Source organism: Crotalus tigris, unplaced genomic scaffold, assembly GCF_016545835.1.
Source record: "Crotalus tigris isolate CLP2741 ecotype Arizona unplaced genomic scaffold, ASM1654583v1 scf7180000024437.13266115, whole genome shotgun sequence".
Taxonomy (NCBI): Eukaryota; Metazoa; Chordata; class Lepidosauria; order Squamata; family Viperidae; genus Crotalus; species Crotalus tigris.
In genome coordinates, this window is record NW_024100606.1 from 5,349,292 (window position 1) to 5,368,474 (window position 19,183).

Genomic DNA, 19,183 nt, shown 5'->3' on the forward strand with positions numbered 1-19,183 from the left:
ATTAAGATGTGTTGATCCTAATATTTAATTTTAATTTTTTTTTCTTGAAGTAATGAAAACAGATTCTTCTCCTTTTTTCTCCATATAGAGAGTTAACAGACCCGAGGCTATAGATGCTTCCTCTAAGCATTGATTGCAGATCTTAAACCTGGCCAAAAAAAAAATGGTGTTCAATGGTCATACCTCATATGATTGAATAGTATTATTAATATAGGGAGGAAATGGTTAACTATGTTTAATTAATAACATATAATTTAAATGTAATTGTCATTTAAATAAATCAGGTTTAGTTTTGTCCAGATTTATCCATGTTTTTCTTTAGTTCAAAAAGGTGTAGTTTTGTTATTAATTCTACTGTAGAAGTGAGAGGAAGCAGCATTGTAGATTTTTAAAACAAAGGCATTTGGAGATGGACAAAGGCTCAGACTAGTTTAAAAGTCCATTTTTAAATTTAATACATGATACTTAGCAACATGATTTCAAAGCAACTTTGCAACCTGCCTTCACTTTCTATTTTGCTTCTACACCTGCAAAGAAAGACTTCTCGATAATCTTTCCGTCATTCAGTGTGCTTTAAGAATATGCAAGAAATGGGGAAAGTGTAGTTTTGAACTCTAAATCAGTGCATTTTTGGAAGATTTGCTTGTCATTCATTCTATATGGTCTGTGGTTCAGCAGAACCTAAACCTAGAATTTTTGCCTGTTACAAATTTTGGCAGAAACACAAAGTTGGGTCTTATGGGGTAAGCATAGTTTGATCTCTTTTCTTCTCCATTCTTCTGCCTTCTCTGTGTGTGGATTTGCCCACTGATCTTCTTGAATCCTTTCCCTACTTATCCATAGCCACTGCTGCCTATATCCTTGGGTCTTCTTTGTCTCCATCTAATCTTCCTTTGTATTTTGCTGTGCCCCCACAATAAACTCACATGTTTTGTCCAGACTGTATTCCTCCTGAAGCAGATGGTTCTGTGCATGGAATATATTAAAAACGGAGTGTTTAATATGGGTCTCCTGTGCATTTCTCCAAGAACCTCCAATAGTCCATATTGTACTTGTGCTGTTTTTTTCCTCCTCTCTTCCTAATTTTAGGAAAAAATCAAACATGTTATTCATGAAAAAAACAAGCACACTTTCAGAGCTATGCTTGCAATAACAATAGCAAGAAGTAAGAAGGGGACAGGAGTTTCTTCTCTGCATTGCCAACTTATTATCATAATCCTTTAAAACAAATAAGTAATTATGCTTGTAAGAGGCAGCTTTCATTGATGAAGAAGTTCATGATTTTCCTTGTCAAGGCAAAAAAAGGAAACAATCGGTCTCAATGATACACTTCATGCCATCTCAAAGCTTCTCTGTTGCCTCTTGTCTTCTCACCTTCCTCTGTCATAGGACTTCACTTGGAGCAAGTGAAGTATAATGAGTTTGGTATTGAAGTTAGGGAATCATTGATATCTGGGGTCTTTAAACCCAATTGGTAAGCTATCCAAGCTAAAAAAAATAGGGCCATCAACCTATATGTGATTTAAGTATTGGATTTAAAACATGTTTTATCTCTTAGAACAAAAACAATCATATCATTTGTGAAATATAAGAACTCCAGCTGCTGCAGTTAGAACTGTGTTTGGAATATATACATTATGTTCCCACTCAGAAATAAGGATATATAATTATTGGCGGAGACATACTTCTTTGGAAACTCCCCAAATTTTGCTTGATAGAAGAGCTAAGCTTCAATTAGACTCTTCCTGGATAGTACAAGTTACAAATTACGCTAGGAGTTGTAGGCTTTGTGCCACTTTCTTAGCAGCATCAGGACAAGAAGTTAAGAAAATTGTTGCACAAGGAATCCTTGTTATAAAATATATAGCTACTCTCAACTTCTCTAGTATGCTGAAATGTATTAATTGCTTCATGTTTAGCATATTTATTTATTTAAATATGCAAGTATCCTATGAAGGAGTTTATTTATGAGAGCCAGTTTGATTTAGTGATTAAGGCACCAGGCTAAAATTATGAGTTCTAGTCCTGCCTTAGCCATTGGAAGGCAGCTGGGTGACCTTGGGCCAGTCACTCTCTTCCAGCCCAACCCAACTCACAGGGTTGTTGTTGTGGGGAAAATAGGAGGAGGAAGGGGTGTTGGATATGTTTGCCACCTTGAAATATTTGTGAAAAAATAATAAAAGCATAATATAAACAAACAAACAAAATTTAAGATTTAATAATGTGAGATTTAGACAGAACAATAAACAGGGAAGCTTTAAATGAGCCCCTCTTCATGAAGGTACATGTATCTGTGGTGAACTGGAGACTGGGGATGTAGCACAAACTTTATTTGAATGCCAAAACTTTATGTGAATGCACAAAAGTAGATCATTACATAAGACAAACAGCCTGCTGGGACCCATATCTCAGACTGAAATATTTTGCTTGTCTTGGCACATAAATATCACCTATGAAATGCCTTCCTTGCTGAATAAAACCATATAACTGGGAGCTGCATGTGTTAATCTAATTAAGCTAAATAGTAAGGGTCATAATCAGTGGTGGGATTCAGCCACTTCACACCAGTTTTGCACAACTGATATCTAGTTTTTTGTTGCCCAGGCCCAGAACAGACTTCCTGAAGTGGCATCCACACAGAGAATGGTTGTTCACATATTTGAATCCCATCACTGGTCGTAATAATATATAGGCTGAGCTGTAGATTTTTAATTGTGATGCTATGAATGATTGTATTTAATCATTTGTACTTTGATATGGTCATATGGCTAACTAATAAAATGTTACTGCTGTCAGTTTCCTTTATTGCTTGGAAAAGCCAAAGTATCATTCTTGGTAAGAAATACACATGTGTAGAAACTCCTTGGGACTTTTGCAAGTGCCAGGTGACTCTAAGAGAGTCCTGCCCAAGAACATGGATTGCTCCTAGCTTCCTTTGGTACATCTGGGAAAGCTTTAAGGAGCCTCTGCTCTTAATTCTAAGACTCACGGGCTATGTTGCTGTGCAGAATAATGGGGCTAGAGGCTGCTGGAGCATCAATCAAAGGGAAGCATACCCACTGAGTTTTATACAACTCTACAAACAAACATAAAATATAAAAATAATGACCTTTCAGGGTTCTTAGAGACCCAGGCAAGACTTCAGAAAGAAAGATAAAAAATGGCAGAGAATATTGAAAAGAAATGTTTTTAAAGAATATTTAATTCATCTATTTCTTATATTTTTTAAATACATACATTTAGGCTATAATTATATGTTCATTTGCCTAAGAATAAACCCAGCTACACTTATGGAATTTGTTTCTGTGTATTTATATACCAAATTACAGTTAAACACTTTGAGAAGTTTTATATATAATTCACATTGTCTTAAGAGAGCTTTGATGTGAAAGAGAGCATGCATCTATTTGTATATTTCAAGCATACTTAGTTTTGATAGAATAGAATAGAGCTGGAAGGGACCTTGGAGGTCTTCTAGTCCAGCCCCCTGCTCAAGCAGGAGGACCTATATCATCTCAGACAAGTGACTGCCTAACCTCTTCTTAAAAATCTCCAGTGATGGAGCGCCCACAATTTCTGGAGGCAAGCTGTTCCACTAGTTAATTGTCCTCACTGTCAGGAAGTTTCTCCTTAATTCCAGGTTGCTTCTCTCTTTGATCAGTTTCCAACCATTGTTTCTTGTCCTGCCCGCTGGTGCTCTGGTGATTAACATGACCCCCTCTTCTTTGTGGCAGCCCCTCAAATACTGGAATACTGCTATCATGTCATCCCTATTTCTTCTTTTCTTTAGACTAACCAAATGCAAGTTCTGTAGCCGTTCTTCGTATATTTTAGTCTCCAGGCTAAAGTTGCTCTTCTCCAGAGGTTGCTGGAAAAGCTGAAATCTGTGAGTTAAGAAGGGGGAGTGCAAAGGACAAAAATAGCTGAGATTCTGATTGGACCCCCATTGCATTTAAACTGCTCAGAGGTTGCTGGGAGAGCTGAAATCTGTGAGTTAAGAAGGGGGAGTGCAAAGGACAAAAGTAGCGGCCCGCACGCCTAACGGCGCACAAATCACATAACTAAAAATCAAAAACAGCAGCAGTATATACAGGGCAAGTGCATCTGAGATTGTGAGTTCCTTTCATTCAGAATGACTGGCTTAGTTCAGTGCAACACTTGTTTTGCAACTGTCTTTCGCAGTACTATTTTCAAACTTGGAAACTGTCCTATCTGTGAACAAATCACTAGTCTACAAGGACAGATTACTTATCTAGGGTTTGTAATCTGTACTCTTCAGGCAGAAATTAGATGCCCTTCTGCTCTATTAAGCTGCCGCGACCCCCCTCTATCATAAAGATCCTGCAGGAGAAGGGTAGTGTGGACAACCATGGGATATAGCAAGGTGAGAGCTGTTAACCACAAACACAAAGCTTTTGCTGTGTCCCTGCATAACAGATACAGTGCCCTTGCTGACCTTAATAGGGACACTAAGGAGACAGGTCAAGGTAATTGTGATGATGATAACTCAAATAAGCAGGGGATTGTGGTCTGAGAGGAAGAATTAATTTTGGACAGGGGAAAGTGTGAATCAGGTATTACACATCAGTCATGCAAGAAGAGCAAGGCATCCAAAAAGAGAAGCCACTTTCTGATTGGTGATTCAGTTATAAGGGATGTAAATTTAGGGAAGGATACAGAGGATTCAAAAGAGTTCATGTGTCTTCCAGGTGCTATTGCCAGTAGGGACAAGAAGCGTATTTGTAAGATAGTCAAGAATGCCAGCAAGGACTGTGATGTGGATACTATTGTATACCTTGGCACTAACAATCTGTCCCAAAAAGATGTAATCTCTGTGCAGAATGATTTCCAGAGTTTAAGGCAGGAATTTAGCAGGATAGGCTGTAAGCTTACTTTTTCAGAGGTTTTAGCATTGTATAAGGAACAAAATGGAAAAGGGCAGGGTACAGCACAATCCAACATGTGTCTAAAAGAGTGGTGTAAAGGGGAAGGCTTTGGTTATATGTGTCATGATGTCTGCAGCTGGTCTAATGAAAAAGGGTACAAAAGTGATGGTTTGCATCTATCAAAAAAGGGACTGAGTTACTTGGCAATAAATTCACAGATATTCTGAAGAAATATTTAAACTAAACAATGGGGAAAGTGAGTTAATTGATACAGAACATTCCTGTCCCCGGCAATCTAAAAATTATAGGATTATCAGTGCATGTAACATAAGGGTGTGTATGGGCAAGAATATCAACCAAGCTGTTAAGCAAAATCAAGCTTTTAATAGTGAATGCCACACCAAGTGCACTAATCAAACAGGTGGTAAGAAAATAGGGGAACTTAGGCACCACACAGGTTATGTAGAAAGTAAACACAAGGTCAGTCAAAAAGGACTCAAATGTCTATACACCAATGCACAGAGTATGAGCAATAAACAGGGTGAATTAGAAATTCAGGTTAATGAGGGCAGATATGATATTGTTGCCATTACAGAAACTTGGTGGGATGAAACCCACAAATGGAACACATAGCTAGAGGGATTTAAATCATTTAAAAGAAACAGACCAAATAAAAGAGGAGGTAGAGTTGCTCTCTATATCAGAAATAACTACATCTCTACAGAATTAGAGCAAATCAATGATTAAAACTGTCTTGAATGCATTTGGATCGATATAAAAGGGGGGGGAATGACATTGCCATAGGTGTATACGGGGCTTTTTTTCTCATAGAACGCCCAGAACGGAGTTCCGGCACCTTTTTTGGATGGAACCTTGTAGGGTAGGCAAGGTGGGTTGTATGATGTGTGTGAGTTCTGGCACCTTTTTTTTTTTTTTTTTTTTTAGAAAAAAAGCACTGGGAGTATATAATAGGCCACCCAACCAAACAGAGGAGATAGATGAACTTTTTGCTAGTCAGTTAACTAAGGTATGCAGGAAGCACTTCACAATAGTAATGGGGACTTTAATTACTCTGACATCAACTGGGAGACAAACTCTGCACCAAGTGGAGGATCAAACAGATTCCTGACAAACCTAGCAGACAACTTTGTCTCCCAAAAAGTAGAGAAGGGAACTAGGGAATTAGCCATATTGGACCTAATTCTCACTAATAGAGATGAAATGACAGAAGGTGTTTGTTGTGTTTTTGGTTCGGCGGCAATTGATGAAGACACATGGGGGAAAATAACAAGCTCTTTATTTCTCTCTCCTACAACCAAGCAAACAGCAAAAGGCACGCAGGCCTTTTATAGGGGCAGAAAGCCAGACAGTGTAAACCAATAGGAATTGAGCATATTCGCGCCTTGCGCATGCGCGCAAGGCTGGCACCACTCTGTCTGGTCCCGGGCAGCTTTTGAAATGCCTGGGACCATTTGCAACATTCTGAGCCTGCTTTCAGCTCTTGCAGGCTCAGGACACAACACCCCTCCCCCCTAGATGGAATACACCTAGTTTACGCACAGGTGTGTTGTCCCATGCAGGGAGATTGGCACAAAGATGCATTATTCAAATGCAAGGAGGGTGGAAATGCTTGGGTCTGCACACAGGCAAACACCTTTTCAAAATAGTTCTTAATTCAAATAAATATATCCAAAATCAAAATAATATATGAGACTCTTACTAAGTGTTAACCCCCTCATTCAGCGACCTCATAACAAGATTCCTTATGTGTTGACAAGAACCTCACATATTATTTTAGATGTTTCGGCGGGCACTTTGCCCGCTGCGACCTTCTAAGGGCCGATGAGGGTGCCTGGCCTACCTGCTTGTCTACCAGGCTAGACAGGCCAGGACTTTGGTGCCCTAGATACCCAGGTGACCCTGGTGAGGGTGCCTGGCCTACCTGCTCACCTACCAGGCTAGGCAGGCCAGGGCTTTGATGCCCCAACTGCCCAGGTGACCCACCCAGCTGCTGACTGGCTGGACCCTCTGAGTCCAAGCCAGCATAACTTGGAGGGATGGAAGTCCCTGAGTCCACAATGGACTCCTCTTGGGAACCCTGTCCCTTGAGCCCAAGGCCAGCAGTTGGAGAGGCCTGGGTGGCAGAAGCACCCCAGTACTCCATAGCCCCTGAGCACATGCCAGAGGTGCCAGAGTCAGGAGCTGCCTCCATGGCAAACCCCCTTGCTACTGACTTCCTTTTTGGAGCAATTGCTGAATTATGAAAGTGCCCCTGATGGAATTCCCTTTCTATGGATTTATGTGATTTACGTGGATACCCCTGGTCAGTCTCCCTGTGTGGAGCACAGTCTGACATGTTTGAATAATGTGGATACCCCCGATGTGACTCCCTGTCTGGAGCAATAACGGATGTATGGGATGACCCCCTATCCTGGGAATTCCTGCTTGGAGCACTTGCGGAATCTTGGGATGACCCCCAAACAGCCTCAGCAGCTTGTGAGGCCCTGTTAGGCCTAGGGACCTGTGACCCTGAACCCCTGGGAATCTGTGACCCAGAATGCATATTATGGTCCTCCTCTCCCCCACAGAGTAGAGCCAGGAACGGAAATGTGGCTGTCCAGCCTCCAACACAGTTGGTCTATGTGTCTGCAAAGAACACGGCCATCCTCCAAGGCAACTTCGTATGACAATGGCCCAGAGACCTTGCAGACCACAGCTGTGACCCAGAGATGTCCAGGCCCATAGTTCCTTGCCCAAACTGGATCGCCCACCTGAAGTCTCCTAGGTGCCCGCGGTTGTGACACCTGTGAAGCCACCCGGTCTGGGTGCAATCTATCCAGTTTGGTGATGAGGCGGCGACCCCAGAGGAGTTCTGCAGGGCTTTTCCCTGTGGCTGTGCATGGTGTGGTGCAGTATGCAAGAAGGAAATCTGCTAACCTGTGATGCCAGTTACCGTAAGTCAGTTTCTTGAGAGCATCTTTGGTAGTGCGCACCATTCTCTCTGCCTGTCCATTGTAGGATGGGTGGAAGGGAGCAGATGTTGCATTTCGGATCAAGTTGGCCTAAAGAAAAGCCTGGAACTCAGAAGAGGTAAATTGAGGGCCATTATCTGAAACCAGGACATCTGGAAGCCCGTGCGAGGCAAAAATTCCTCTCAGCACCTGGATGGTCCTGGCAGTAGTAGTGGAGGAAACAGGAACAACCTCTAGCTACTTGGAATGGCTGTCAACAACGATCAGGAAGAATTGCCCCTGAAAGGGCCCAGCATAATTTATATGCACCCATGACCATGGGGTTTGAGTTTCCTCCCACCTATGTACTGGGGCCTAAGGCATTTCAGGCCGTGACTGTTGCCAAAGTTGGCACCCGTGCACCTGAGCCTTGATGGCTTTATCGAGCCCAAGCCACCAGGGCTTGATGAAAGCGCAAGCGCTTTCATCCTTACTATACCAGGATGTCTCTCATGCAGAGAGAGCAAGATTCTAGACCTCAATGAGGCTGGGATTACTACCCTGCTACTCCATAACAGACAACCCTTGAAAGTGGAAAGTTCATGCTTCTTGCGCCAGAAGCTTTGGAACTTAGGATCTGGGCACGTGTCAGGCCATCCAGACAACACCCAGATCAGCACGTGTGTAAGCGTGTGATCAGTGGCAGTTTCAGCAGCCACGTCCCTAGCAGTTAGGGGAGATTTAGGCAACTCCTGAATGGAAAGAATATTAATGGCAGGAGCAGGGTCTGCCTCTACCTGTTTAAGAGGTAATCTGCTAAGGCCATCAGCATGGCCCATTTCTTTTCCAGGTTTATGAATTTGAGTGTAGTCATATGCTGACAGGAAAATGGACCATCTCAGCATATGAGGAGAAATGATATGTGGTGTCTGTTTGTTAGTGGTAAACAAACCCAGCAGAGGCTTATGGTCTGTATAGACCTTGAAGTGGCGGCCATATAAGAAATCATGGAATTTCTTTATGCCAGCCACTATGGCCTAGGCTTCTCTGTCAATCTGAGCATAATTCCACTCTGCAGATGACAGAGTCCTTGAGTAGTAGGCCACAGGGACTTGTGTCCCATCAGCCTTCAGATGGCTAAGTACTGCTCCCACCCCATAAGGAGATGCATTGCATGCGATGCAAACAGGCAGTTGCTCATTGAAATGCGCTAAAACAGCATTTGAAGTGAGCAAGGCCTTAACCTCATTGAAACTCCTGTCATGGACTTTAGTCCACTGCCAAGGAGCCTGCTTGTCTAAGAGCCTGTGTAACGGCTCTGCCACTGCAGTCTTATGTGGGAAAAATGCATGGTAAAAATTTAAGAGCCCCAAAAAGGCTTGCAGCTCACTCTTGGATTTGGGGCTTGGGGCCTGCTGAATAGCTTGCAGTTTAGATTCAGCAGGGTGAATGCCTTGGGCATCAATCCTGAACTTTAAGAAGTCAGTGGAAGTGACCCCTATCTTGCATTTACCCTGCTTTAATTTAAGGCCTGCTTTTCGAAAATGAAGCAAGACAGCCCTTAACCTTTCTGCTAAATTTTGAGATGATTCCCCAGCAATGAGGACATCATCGAAGTAGGGACAGACCCCAGGAATACCTCGAAGTATGCTCTCCATGACACTTTGGAATATGCCAGGGGCTACATTTACCCCAAATTGCAGTCTTTTGACCTTGAAGGCCCCCCTGTGAGTTACAATAGTGTGGGCCTCTGCAGCTGCCTCACCAACAGGTAGCTGTTGATAGGCCTGTGTCAGGTCAAGTTTTGCAAAAATGCACCCCCCCCTCCCTTGAGGGAGGCCAGAATGTGGCTTACAACAGGCACTGGATAAGCGTGCTGTTGCAACACTTTATTCAGTGTGCATTTATAGTCTGCACATATACGGATTTCCCTATTAGTCTTTAGAGGCGTTACTATGGGGGGTTCCCATGGACTAGAATCCACAGGTTCTAAAATTCCCTGCTGGAGCAATTTGTCCAGCTCAGCATCTATCTTACTTTTGAGGGCAAAAGGCACCCTTCTAGGCTTGACTCTGATGGGTGTGATAGTTGGGTCTAACCGTAGTGCAATGGGAGGCCCCTTGTAGGATCCTAGCTCTGAACTAAACACATCTGCAAACTCCTTGCAAACCTCTGCAAGGCCCAACATTTGCAAGTTGTTCAGCCCAGTTACTTGGATTCCCAGAGCCTCGAACCAATCGAGTCCAATAAGATTCGTACGTTCACCCCAATTACCACCACATCCAGGAAACCTTCAAAATCCTTATGCTGTACCTTGAGTGTGGCCTCCTCCTTTACACAGACCTTAGAATTTTGAAAATCAGTAAGTATTAGATTTGATGGCCTGAGTTTTACTTGAAAGCCACTACTACTGCAAATCCTTTTAAAGGTTTGTCCATTGGAATGATTGTTAGAGCAGACCCTGTGTCCAGCTCCATCAATAAGGGAACCCCTTGCAACTTCACATCAGTGCGGGGGCTTGTGTGTCCCTGTCCTCAGAATACTCCTGCACGATGCACAGAAACCCACCCTGTTTTGTCTGGGGACCCTGGTACCTTTCTGAAACAATTCTTCCCGAGGTTGGACCCTCTGGCGACCCAAACAGACAGAGGCAATGTGGCCTTGCCTTCCACATGCCTGGCAAATGATGGAGTGAAACCTGCAGTCAACTCGCTTATGACGTCCTCTGTACCCGAAGCACTGAAATGATGCTGGGGCCATGTCTAGATGCCCCTTTGGCCTTCTTTCTGCTGGCTGGTGAAGTCTGTCCACCTCGTCTTCAGGATCCGCTTCTGATTTTTCTCAAGCGTCCTCTTGATGGACGGTATTAGTGGCTGGAGGGTTCCTGGTGAGCCGCAAAGCCTTCACAGCACCGCCTGCTGCCTCTTCAGCTGCCACCTCTCATAACGCATCTTGGAAGGAGTCATCTTCTTTTGCAAAGATCTTTTGTTGTAGGTCTCTGCTTCTTAAGCCACACACGAAGCGATTGCGCAGCCTTTCTTCCAGATCCTTGAACTCACAAGGCCTGGCTGATTGCCTTAAGGCAGCAATAAAGTCCGCAGCAGATTCACCCGGCCTCTGGTCTCTCTGCTCAAACGGGTGCCTCCCAGCGATGACAGAAAACTTCGGCTGGAAGTGTTCTTTCAGCATCTTCTTCAAGTCAGCATATGTTACTGACTCCAGAAGTGCAGGGGCCACCAGATTTTCCGCAATGTCAAAAGCTTCTTGTCCACAGGCACACAAAAGAGTTGCTGCCTTCAGGCAGTCTTCCCTTATCTGATTGACTCTAAAGTAGTTCTCCACCCGTGCTATGTAGGAATTCCATCTCTCTGGGTGAGAGACATCAAAATCAGTCAAGTGGCCAATCTTCAACATCGTAAACTTTACGATCTTCACTAATTGCCTTCTTTGCAAGATGTTTGGGAAAGTGTCCTTTTGCCAAGCTCACCTCCAGTGACGCTGTACTGGCAGGCTGAGACGCTAATGCAGACGTTGTCTTCCCAATTGTCAGGACTTCCTGGGTGAGTCCTTAATTCTTTTTATTGCTTGCAGGGATCCCACCCTCGTCACCAGTTGTGTTTTTGGTTTGGCAGCAATTGATGAAGACACATGGTGGAAAATAACAAGCTCTTTATTTCTCTCTCCTACAACCAAGCAAACAGTAAAAGGCACGCAAGCCTTTTATAGGGCCAGAAACCCAGACAGTGTAAATAGGAATTGAGCATTTTCACACCTTGCGCATGCGCACAAGGCTGGCGCCACTCTGTCTGGTCCCAGGCAGCTTTTGGAATGCCTGGGACCATTTGCAACATTCTGAGCCTGCTTTCAGCTCTTGCAGGCTCAGGACACAACAGTGTTGAAGCCACAGGAACCTTGTGGGGGGAATGATCATGCAATATTGGAATTCAACATTATGCAAGCACAAGCAATAGAACACAATCAAACTAGAGTCTTGGACTTCAAGAGAGCTAATTTCAATAAACTTAGAGAGAGCTTGGGAAGGATTCCATGAATGAAAATCCTCAAGGGGAAAATAACTCAAGAAGCTTGGGAAATTTTGGAAAGTGAGATAATAAAAGCCCAGTCTAGCACAATACCAACAAAGAAGAAAAATAACAGCTCTCAAAAGAAACTAGCATGGCTGCATAAAGAACTCTGATAAATTGAAAGACAAAAAGGATAAGTAGAACAACTAAGGCAGAATATCAGCAGCCTGAACCTGCAAAGATGAAGTGAGGAAAGCTAAGGCTTGCAATAAAAGTCAAAAATAACAAAAAGAGCTTCTTTCAACATGTAAAAAAACATTAGTGGGAGAAAGTGGCAAGAAAGTGACAAGCAACAGGGAGAAAGCAGAACTATTTAATTCATTTTTTGCATTTGTCTTTACACAAAGGGAAAAAACAGCCCAACCTATTAAAAACAGTACTGCAAAAAACAGATTACAAACACAAGTTAAGATAGGCAAGAAAATGCTAAGTGAGCACCTGTCCAGCCTAGACAAGTTCAGATCACCAGGACCAGAGGTTCTTAAGGAACTGGCAGATGTGATCTCAGAACCACTGAACTATATCTTTCAAAGATCCAGGAGCACTGGGGAACTACTGGAGGACTGGAAAAGAGCTGATGTAGTTCCCATCTTCCCCCCCCCCAAAAAAATGAACCCAGGAAATTACAGGTCTATCAGCCTGACCTCAATACCTGACCTCAATTATCTTCTGGAAAAGATAATCAAACAACAAATCAGCGAACACCTAGAGGCAAACAAAGTCATTACCAAAAGCCAATATGGGTTTGTCAAAAACAGATCATGCCAGACAAATCTTATCACATTCTTTGACCAAGTGACAAAAATAGTGGACCAGAGGAATGCTGTGGATATAATTTATCTGGACTTCAGTAAGGCATTTGATAAAGTAGACCACAACCTACTACTTGATAAGATAGAAAAATATGGGTTAGACAGCATCACCACCAGATGGATTCATAGCTGGCTGACCAGCTGTACTCAGTGTGTAGTCCTCAATGGAACTGCATCTACATGGAGGGAAATGAGTAGTGGGGTGCCCCAGGGCTCTGTTCTGGGCCCCGTGCTCATCAACATCTTCATCAATGATTTGGATGAGGGGGTAGATGGGGAACTCATCAAATTTGTAGACAACACCAAGCTGGCAGGAATAGCCAACACTCCAGAAGACAGGCTTAAGATACAGAAGGATCTTGACAGACTTGAACACTGAGCACTATCTAACAAAATGAAATTCAGTGGTGAAAAAAGTAAGGTTCTATATTTAAGCAAGAAAAAACAAATGCACAGGTATAGTTTAGGAAGTATCTTGCTCAATAATAGTAACTGTGAGAGGTATCTTGGAGTCCTAGACCTAGTGGACAATCACTTAAATATGAGCCAACAGTGTATTGCAGCTGCCAAAAAGTCAACACAGTGCTAGGCTGCATTAATAGAGAGATAGAATCAAGATCACGTGAAGTGTTAATACCACTTTACAATGTCTTGGTAAGGCCATATTTGGAATACTGCATCCAGTTTTCATCACCATGATGTAAAAAAGATGTTGAGACTCTAGAAAGAGTACAGAGAAGAGCAACAAAGATGATTAGGGGACTGGAGGGTAAAACAAGGAACAGTTGCTGGAATTGGATATGTCTAGTTTATTGAAGAGAAGGACAAGGGGGGACATGATAGCAGTGTTCCAATATCTCAGGGGTTGCCACAAAGAAGAGGGAATCAAGCTATTCTCCAAAGCACTTGAAGGCAGGACAAGAAGCAATGGATGGAAAGTAACCAAAGAGAGGAGCAACATAGAACTAAGGAGAAATTTGCTGACAGTACAATTAATCAGTGGAACGACCTGCCTCCAGAAGCTGTGAATGCTCCAACACTGGAAGTCTTTAAGAAGAGATTGGACAGCCATTTATCTGAAATGGTATAGGGTTTCCTGCCTGAGCAGGGGGTTGGACTATATCAGTGATTCTTAAGCTGGGCGATATTGCCCCCGGGGGGATAGAACAAAAAGGGGTGACGTGGGGGCAAAGGAACGAAAAGGGGGCAATATGGGGGCGATGGAGCGAGAAGTTTTGGGGACACTTTTGAGATTTTTTCGTACAGTGAATCGCTTTATATCTGTTGTACAAAAACATCAGATGATTGCTATTAGTGGATTGAATTGTGTTTTCAAATGTTCCTCCAGCTAGCTTCAGTACAGAATGCTGTACATATGTGAATATGCATCGCTTATCTTCATGCGTGTTGCGCAGCAGCCTCTACCCATACAGTGGCACGCCATTGGCCAGAATATGGGAGATATGGGAAAAAGACTGGAAATAAATTATTTGGATCGATATGTCCTGATGACAATTTTAAAGAAAACAAAAAAAGAGTTTGCATAAATTGAAGAATTATTTCCTATGTTGTGATTTAGAGGTTATGTTGGGGGAGGGGGGCGATGACAACTTCCTCATTGGCTCAAGGGGGCTATTCATTCAAAAAGGTTAAGAACCACTGGACTATATGACCTCCAAGGTTCCTTCCAACTTTATTATTGTTGTTGTTGTTGTTATGCCAGCCAGTCAAACCAGGAGTCCTACATCAGCACATTATAGTTTGTATGAATTTCTGGAATAAGTTTGTGTTGTTATGGTTGGTGGCATTAACTTTCTGAGGATTGTAGTATCTTCCGGTGAAAGTAATATTAGACAGCTAAACTGATGTTGTCTGTATACAATATCTGTATTTTTGGCATGAGATCTGAAGTAAAGATACTATCTGCAGTAATCAAAGGAGCTGTATTCATGGCCAACTGCCAAGCACATGATTATATTTTATCTAAGTTAATTTGGCAGTCAAATAACTCACATTTCAGAAACTGATGGAAAATTATGGTGATACTTTTTATTACAGACAGTTCTCGAAATGAGTTGCACACATGCCTATATCTTTGAGCTCTCTCTCTCCCTCTCCCTCTCCCTCTCTCCCTCTCTCCCTCTCTCCCTCTCTCTCTTTCTCTCTCTCTCTCTCTCTCCCTCCCTCCCTCCCCCCCCTCTCTCTTCCTCTCTCCCTGCCTCTCTCCCTCTCAGATGGATTTTCTTCCTAATGACATTTTTCCTGCAATAAATTTGCCTGAATAGCAACTTTCAAATTGATTTTTCTAGGTTTCCATGGTAGAATTCTTAATCCCCAGCAGGGCTTGGAAGCATCTTTTAAAATAAATGATGTTGACAGTTTATGACTTGTCTTACACTATGCTCCCTTCCCATTTAACTTTGTTTTGCAAAAGGATCTAAAATATAAATGGTAAATGTTGCAAGGAACCTGTTGGTCTTCCATGTAATTATCCATGGGCAGACTGCTGTCCATAAGCACTATAACTCCTATGCAATAATTCTAAGAAGTGCTTCCATTCAAGGAAACTTTGAATGTCCTCATAACAGTTCCCTTCAATCATATGATGCCCTTGTTTCTAAAAGTAAAATGGCCTCAGCCTTTTCCCAAAAACCTTTCTCTAGGGCAAAGGGAGATGCCATTTTCCACCAGCCAATGATATGTAGGCTGGAGAGTTTTGTGTGTTAATAATGCTGTAAGGCAAATGGTAGGTGCCCCCAGATGCTCAGGGAGGTCATCTAGCCAGGCAATTGCAATCTGTAATATGAGCTGTGCCCAAAACATGCACTTAAAATATACCTGGTCTCTTTGCTGACTTTACAAGAAAGTCAGAAGGGCATCACGCTCATTTGGAAAATATTATGGGTAAATGTTTTGGCAAATGCTATTTCTGGTGAAAACCCCAGATTGAGAACAGGCACCAACAGAACAAGATTCAAGGAGTTGCAACTTCTGGTGAACTTAAGTCTTTACTAGCAACCTAAGTTTTTACTAAAGAATTTCAGTCTCTCCTAGCTAATAAATGCACACCTTATTTATAATAAAATCAAGTTGTAATATCTTGAACTTTTTTCTCCCATCCCAATTGTGCATTCGACTTGAAGCCATTCTCTTTTTGGATGGAAGAGATAGTTATTGTTTGGAAATGGACTAGTTTCGTTTTCAAGCTATTTGCTTTTCTCCTTGTTTTCTATGTTAGACAGTGGTAGAACATGCTGTGTGCAATTCACAGGACAGACCCCTGATGGCACAATGGAGTATTGCAGCAAATTCTGCTCACAGCCCGGAATTCAATCCTGATGGCGCTCAAGGTTGACTCAGCTTTTCATCCTTCCAAGGTCAATAAAGTGATGATTCGGGTTGTTGGGGGGCAACATGCATATAATGTTTACATTGTAAACTGCCCAGAGAGTGCTTGTGAATCACTATGACATGGTATATGATACCGTGCATGTTGAATATCTTTCTGGCTGGATAGCTCCAGTACGCTTGAGATAATCCAGAAATTATTCAGCCTGAAACACTTTGCCCAATGTTGTAAGAAATGGCGAAGATAAGCCTTTTTTTTTTTTAACCACACTGACCCAGGCTGGTTCCAGACCCCTGGTTTATTGGGGTAAAGCAGGTAGCCCCTTCATTCTGATGATGTGAATCGTGTTGTTTCCATGATGCATGGCATACAACCATTCTGTTTCAATATTAATTGCTCTCTTAAATAATATTCAATTTTTTTAAAGTTGACTTCTTTAGTGTAGTGATTCATAAGTTAGTACTGGATAGACTACAGCAGAAACAATGGATTAAGTCAGCAGACTTTTCAGGTGTTTATGTGTGAATCTTGATCAAAGAAAAAGCATTAAGTCTTTCTGATGTGATCTGACCAAGAGCCTTGCACCATGGAACCAAAGAGTGATTCCCTGGCTTGAGGCAAAGCTTCAACGTGACTTACATAGATGGAAGAGATCTTGAAGATTCACACAACCCTTATGTGAACTACTTTCCTCATTTACTGTCACAAAACATTGCAGCCAACTAGGTTATCTCTTTGGAGTAGAAGAACTTACTTTTCCAAAAGGATTACTATAATCTCTTTTTTCCTCTAATAACTATCTTCATATCCGACCAGCTCGCATGCTGGAAAATGAGTGCAGGTGTGGGCCATGCTTTGTTGATCACAATCCCTTTTGCAGAGGAAGCTTTGAATATGTTTGACATAATCGGCGCACATACTTTGCCCACTCTCTTTCATAAACAGGCTATTTTCACGTTCTTTTCATGGGATCCGACAAGCGGAAAAATAATTAATGTTACCTCAGCCTAAGAGTGACCTAGCTGGGATCCAAAAAGGCAGCCTGTTGCATGAATGAATCATTTAACTGAGGGACAGAGAAAGATGACATGTATCATTTCTGCCACTGTGCACTGAAAGAAACTACAGGTTTGATGAAGATTGGTTGCTCTCAGAGCCAAAAGGAAATTTTTATGGATGGAAGGCTATGCATGAGCATAGGAGGAGGAGGGAGCACATTTGTGTGATAAATACGCAGAAGGTCAGGAATCAATTGCCCCCCAAGATGTTATTAGATTTCATTTCCTGACAATTGTTCATTCTGATTGCAGATCATGCGAACTGGATTCCAACAATCAGAAAGTTACAGGACTTCTACTGAAGAGATGTTAGAAATAAAATGATAATTCTGTTCTCAGTCTAGATTGTCCAATTACCATATGCAATACCAGAACAGAACAGGAAGAGATAGGAAATCTTATCTTTGGCAGGTTCTCCTATGCACATTGTATTGAAAATGAAAGGAATGGAGAAGAGTGTCAAGCTACTGTGGGGTTACTGTTCTTTGCAGGATGAAAGGGGAAAAGCTGCAAGGACAACCTTAAAGAAAACATAAATAAGTGGAGATGCATTGTACTCACCTGAGTTCTTCCAACTTATTTTCAAAACATGAATTACTCCTGATATCAGAATAGCTTAACTGATACATTCACCAGGAAGTTGAAATCTTACTGGGAGTATCCTTCAAACGAAACATAGCAGCCTGGAGGATGCCAGAAAAGGAAAAGAGAGAATTCAGGTTTTGGTTTCACTTAGAAGAAGAAGACTGCAGTTTGCTTCTTGCTTGTTAAGACTTCGTACTTACAAATAAAATTTTGCCAAAAAAGGCGCAAATTTACAATATTTTCTTTGCATATGCATCCTCTGATAATCAGTTTAGCTAGTCAGTTAAGAAGGAAGGAAGAAATGTAGGTAGCGGTTACAAAAAAATTAATAAGCTATTTTTCTCTTGGTCCTACTTGGATTTATGGATTCAGTTCATAAATAGTTAATGCATTATCAAAAGCAGAAAAGAATTTCAAATGAACACATAGTTAAATACTATAGTATAATATATGTGAAGCTTTCTGAAAATCTGCAAAAATCTACAGCAGTGATTTTCAAACTTGGTCGCTTTAAGATGTATGAACTAACCCTTGAAGAGATTCCTTAACCTTTTTCAATGCCAAGTTTGGAAAATACTGATCTAAAGGAAATCGAAGGTTGTTACAATTTAGAGAAAGAATTAATGGTGCACTCAGGTTTTAGGTCATCAACGCGTATCCCAAATATAAAAGGGTGCTTTTATGTAAACACATGATCCCTTTGTTCATGTCATTCTACTCTCCCAAAAATTTCAGGGTGCTTCAGAGAATATTTGAGCTGGGAAATGGGAATAGTGCCATCTGCATGGAGTGCTTTTCTCCTTAATTCTGCTTGAAATATTTTGTCTGAAAAATGTTCCTTCATAAATCCCTGTCAGGGTTTTATATATTAGGAAATTTGCTTAGGAAAAAAGAAACTGAGATTGCTCATTGAAGATGATGGAAACTACATTTTGTCACATTCACAGATGCTCTTATCATATGTTGGATATAGGCTTAATCATGTTTAGAGCAGACACATTGAAATCAATGGGAGTTAGGCAGCCATGGCTAATTAGTGATTTCAGAGATTCTGTTTTACAAACATCTACAGGCATGTAATCATAGCACAAATATAAACTGGTAACATTTTTCTTTCTGTTGAGTCACCAGAATATTTATTTATTTATTTGATTTTCATCCAGTCTTTATTACCTTATAGGTAACTCAAGCACTGAAAATACATAATACTTCCTCCTCTTCTTTTTTTCCACACAATAATCCTGCGGAGTTGGGTGGGCTGAGAGAGAATGACTGGTCCAAAATAACCAGCTAGCTTCATATCTAAGGTAGGACTAAAACTCACAATCTCTTGATTTCTAGGACAGCACCTTAATCACTACAGCAAACTGGCTCTCATATCATTTTGTCTTCAATTCATGGGACAAGCAAATGACTTCCAGAAAAAGATCATCCTTAATAGTACTTGTATTAAAATA